We start from the raw sequence: 5,327 nt of genomic DNA on the forward strand, positions 1-5,327 counted from the left end.
CGCCTTACACACGCGGAGCTGGTGAGCCACGGCGCCGCGAAGAGCTAGACTATCAGAGACACGGACACGGACACGGCGCACGAGGATAGCGACCAGGCAGGGCTCCACGACAACGACATCTTGATTCTTGGCTTCTTACGAATTACAATCACCGATCAGTTGTATAGGCCCAAGGTATTTTTTCCTTTTTATTTTTAATCCAAATTAATTATTTGTATAGTATTCCAGATTTCTAGTACTTTGTATCCATATAGTCATATTTTTCTTCTAATTTTGGTGTTAGAATTTTAGAATGTTACCTAAAAAATATTTGTCATGGGTGAGAAAAGAAAACAAATATATTGTTTTTTTAATCTACATTGTTCCTCGATAATTATCATATATCTACAAATATATTGCTTAATCTATATTGTTCCTCGATAATTATCAGATATGTTAAATTAAAAATATATTATTGAATTTGTTTTCGTTTTACAAGTAAAATTAGTGCCTATATATTATAAAATTTTATACATAGTCAAGAGAAGACCGTTGCGATGAGATTGCCGGAGGACCCTTAAAGTCCTAGGACCGGCACTGGCCGGAGCCGTAGAGTCGTGCTCGAGCTCATCAGTACCAAGATCCACCCTGTAAGCACGCCGCTCCTCGTCCCTCGCTCCTCGTCCAATTCACCAGCACATTGTCCGTCTTTCTCTCTCTCTCTCTACTACTTGAATTACTTCGAGTTGACCTGCTTGCTTATTCTTGATAAGTCCCCCGCAAACCTATCAAGCAATAATATGAAAATACTCATCGCAGATATGAATTGATTTGTATTTGGCAATGATTCTACATGGATCCGAACAACTCAACTTATTCCTTTTCTTGTCTCAGGGATCTAAATGTTCTAGCTGATGAAAAGGTCCGATGACTATCTGATGAAAAGGTCAATACAGAGTTATCATTGCCTTAGCTGAGTGGCTTCACTTTGAGTCCTTGATAGAACTGTTGGTCGATGCATAATTCCTGATATATGTTTCTTACTGTTGTTTTAGAATGAACTAATGCCTGGTCGTTGCTGCTGTTTGATGTTGAGTTAAACCGGTACCAATTTGTTGCTGAAAATTCGTTTTGTGTTACTGTATGGAACTGAAGTCATTGCAGTGGTGCAGTCTGTTCCCTTTTCCTTACTTTGGCAAGGCATTTTGCATTTGCAGAGCTATACTGTATTTTCCTCCTAGCAGTTACATGATCAAATTGAAGCATATAAGTTTTTAGGCTTCAACATCTGATAGGTTACTGTTATTAGCCGATTATTGATTCTAGCATATTGCAGTGAGTCTACACTCTGAAATTGTTCTCTGGTGCTTGGCGTGAGGAAGAGTAAAAGGATGTGCTGCTGGACTGTTGTAGCTTGGATGCTCATGTTTCATCTGATTTTGGCAAAAAATAAAGAGCAGGAAGGTGAGGCTGTAGACTGCATGCGTGTATTGACTTTTTCAGTTCAGTGTGAATGTGCTGCTATTTTTTCTGAAACTGTGAACATGCTGCTATTTTATGAAAATTCAGAAAATTCAGCCAGTACTTTTTTTTTGTTATACCATGGACAGGGAAGTCCTTAGATGACTTTTGTTATACAGAGCTAGTAAATCATTAGTTTGCAAATGATTTTGTCCTATATGTAGTAAATTGAGCAACCTGTATATGTTAAACAACCTCTTTCATGTGTTGCCAACTTGACATACATGTATGCACTACTTTGTGTAGGTTTTTTTTGGCGGACCTAGGTTACGAGGACTTGCAGCTATATATAATATGATTATTATATTAATGGTTTTTAAAAATATTGTAATCATATTGCTCTTATTTATCCTTGATACATTTTCTATTAAATAGTCACACGGTGGTATACAAAAAATTATTTATAGTTGATCCTAGCTACATGCAAAACTTTAAATAGCTTAGAGACGGATCACTGTCTGTGGGTTGTATGATCCGACTTTATACCTGTCTGTATGATAAAATCGAGACGCTTAGAGACGTACCTCTGTCCGTGGGTCGTACATGCCCTAAGAACTAACTGACGTCGCATTAATTGATGGAGAAGCTCAAATGCTCAATGGGTTTATAGCCCAAGCCTAATGACATGCATTTCTGCACATGGGGAGGATATAAGCAAGAAAAAAAAGGGCAGATAATAGGCTTAGGAGAAAAAAAATCTACATCTACACATGCTCGCAGTGAGAGTATGCGATGAGAAAATAAGAAAATTAAAAAGGATAATACTACAATTAATAGCGCAGGCTTATACACGCGGACGTCACTCTGCCTGCTCATTTTTCTCGTTGCGACCCTGCGTTCTCCTTTCCCCGCACGTATCCCCTTCTTTCTCCTCATGCAACTTTCTTCCTCCTCGCGCGCCACCACGCCGCCGATGGCGATAGGGTCTCGTGACCTCCTCCCCCCCCCCCCCCTCCCCTCCTACCGCCGCCATGGCCATGGGTGCCCCCGGTCCCGACTTGGCCTAGTCGTCTCCCTAGCCGCCAGAACCCTAGCGCCGCCCTCCCGTCATCCCCACCGCCTGGTCGGCCTACCTCCCCGAGCCCCTTCTCTTTTAGGCCCGCCGGAGTTGGGGAAGAAGAGAGGGAGAGGAGGAGATTACATGTCGCTGCCCCTTGTCGCCGCCCATGAGGCCACGACCGCACCCACTGCCAATCCCAACATCTTCTCTGTCTCCGGCTCGAGCTCTCTCCTGCGGGCTCCCGCGTCGCAATGCCCAGGAGCGGGTCTCACCCACGCATCGGACAGCCACGATGCGTGCATTAAACGGTGGATGCGGTGTGCATGCCGCACCTCCAGGGCGTGCGCACTATGAAAGAATCATTCCCAAAATTGAAAAGGTGGCACATTGGAAAAGACATTATTGGATTCAAACTGTATTACTTAGTTGCTTGTAACCTACTCCATCAAATGACAAAAACACACCCTGTCCGAAAAAAAGTAATTCTAATGGAAAAAGTCTACATCACCCCTAACGTATCTAAGGTGGTCTACGTAACCCCTTAAACTATAAAACCAGGTATTTGACACACTAAACTTTGTCAAACCGGATAAATAACCCCCTAAGGTGGTATTGAAAGGTGGTTTTGCTGATATGGCAATCAACGCTAGCTGATTTTGATGACGTGGCGTCCAGGCCCACCTGTCATACTGGATCAGATCACTCCCGAAGTCCCGACGCCATCGCTGGCCATGCGCACGCACTGCGTATCTCCGCAGCTCGCGCTGGCCACCGTCCACAGGATGCCTCACCTCCCGACGCTCGCCGCTGTCTCGTGGAAGCCTCACCTCTCTACGCTCGCTGTCACACCAACATGGTCGCGCGCGCGCACAATGCTCAAGTCCCCGCCTTCACAGCTCCTGCTCTTCCTCCGCCGCATGCTCTTCCTCTCCCCAAAGGCTCCAGGCACAGCCTCGCAAGCAGGGCCGCGACCGCTGCCACTGCGGACGGCAGGAGCTTGTGAAGTGCTCCACGAATGTGTGCGCCGTGGGGCTGCCAAGCCGGTACCCGAGCGCCGAGAGCAGGGCGCTCTCCGTGTCCAGCACCTCCTGGCTCGCCGCGAACTCGCAGCAGGTGGCGATGTCCCTCGCGTTCATCCTCGGTGTCCCTATTCTCGTACCTGGACGTGGCGTAGATCGTCGCTGCGCCCAGGAGACGCAGCTGGTACTGGTAGACACCGATATCGACGCCCGTGACGGTTCTCGCCGAGAAGAAACGGTCGAGGTAGCCCGGCGAGGGCCGCTGCCTGGCATCTGTCTCCATGGCCCGGAGGCTGGCGCCGATGTCGGTACGCCAAGCCAAGAATTTGGATTGGAAGGCGTGCAACATGCAGCGTCTGGTCGCCGCCACGACGCACCTGCACCACGAGCTCGACGTGCTCGTGGACCTGGAGTAGCAGGCCCTGCCGCTACCCTGCGCCGGGGCGGCGGCGGTGGCTGGGAGCAAAGCCGAGGAACCACCACCTCAGACGCCTCCTCACGTACGTTGCCGAGTGCCGCGTCGAGGACCTCCAGATCGAGCTAACGAAGCGCTGAACAACGGAGCTGTAGTGGGCTAGTGGCAGGCACGACCCACCAGCCACCGGAGCAGCAACGAAAGCAGCAGGCATGCGAGCTGCACGCTACACCTTGTAGAGTACCGCAGCAGAGGCTGCAGGGTGCATCTGCACTACGCCGGCGGCGGCGGCCGCACTGGCCCTGGGCCCTGGCCAGCTGCTGTAGTACTCCGCGAAGGGCACCACGGCGTTCGTTGTCGGCGACGGTGCCACCTGCAGGAACATGTAGTTTCCTCCGCCGCAGTGCGCGCCAGGGCGTCCCAGACCCTCGGCGTCCACTGCCTTGTCGCCTCCTACAACATCGGGTGGGCAGACCCGAAGCACGCCTTCCTGCGCGGCCATTGTCCTCCATCCGAAGCACACATTGCTGTGCGGCCACCGTCTCCCTCGGCGTGCACCTGCCGCGCGCTTGAGGGCGACTCCTCAACGTTCTCACGGAGATCCCGACCTCCCGATGGCCGCAGGCTACTGTCGAGCCTCTCAGCCCGGTGCTCCTCCCCCTCCCCGGCGCCGGCGCGAGTAGCGGGAGGTTCGACGACGAGTTCGGCTTCCGCGGCAGGGATGATAGATGCCACAAAGGCCGTTGACGGCTGGCTCTCTTACGCCGCTCGTGCGCCGGCGAGAGGCGCTGCAGATCGACCTGCGACTCGGCATGGAACCCATCTGTGAGCGGGCGTCGTGCTCGCGCCTCCAAGGCTGGCCCTACGGTGCTCCAACGAGCTGGCAGGAGCCCTACAGGCCACGTCATCAAAGGTGGAGTGCCGCATGGGCAAAACAACCTAGCAAAACCACCCAGAGAATTATTTATCCGATTTTACAAAGTTTAACATGTAGAATATCTGGTTTTATAGTTCAGGGGTTACGTAGACCATCTAAATACGTTAGGGGTTATATAGGTTTTTTCCTAATTCTAATATAAGTACCGAATTAAACAGTCATAATTTTGATCAGATTTGCTAAAAAAAATATCAATATTTATTATACTAGTATCATTTGATTAAAAAGCTAGTACTAGATGGACTCCTATTCCGGGGCGGAGCCAGGTGCTTCAATCGGGCGATTCGGACTCGACTCCGACTGGAACGCGCGCCGCGCGGAGACGAAAACGCCGCCACCAATCCGTCGCAATCCAATCGGACTCCGACCCCGACTTGGAGGCAACTGAACAGCAAGCTATATATCTCCCTCGCCATGCAAAGGCTCCGTCCATCCAGACCAATCCAATCCAGCAGG

At 50.2% G+C, this 5,327-nt stretch overlaps 1 long non-coding RNA gene across 1 annotated transcript; it reads left to right on the forward strand.

Annotated features, from left to right (window-relative positions):
* The first annotated feature begins 585 nt into the window (after window positions 1–585).
* Window positions 586–1,855, forward strand: LOC136481768 (uncharacterized). Its single transcript, XR_010764842.1, has 4 exons — window positions 586–629; window positions 874–925; window positions 1,316–1,443; window positions 1,747–1,855. It is a non-coding gene; the product is annotated as an uncharacterized lncRNA (long non-coding RNA).
* The last annotated feature ends 3,472 nt before the right edge of the window (window positions 1,856–5,327 follow it).

Source organism: Miscanthus floridulus, chromosome 1 (genome assembly GCF_019320115.1).
Source record: "Miscanthus floridulus cultivar M001 chromosome 1, ASM1932011v1, whole genome shotgun sequence".
Lineage (NCBI taxonomy): Eukaryota > Viridiplantae > Streptophyta > Magnoliopsida > Poales > Poaceae > Miscanthus > Miscanthus floridulus.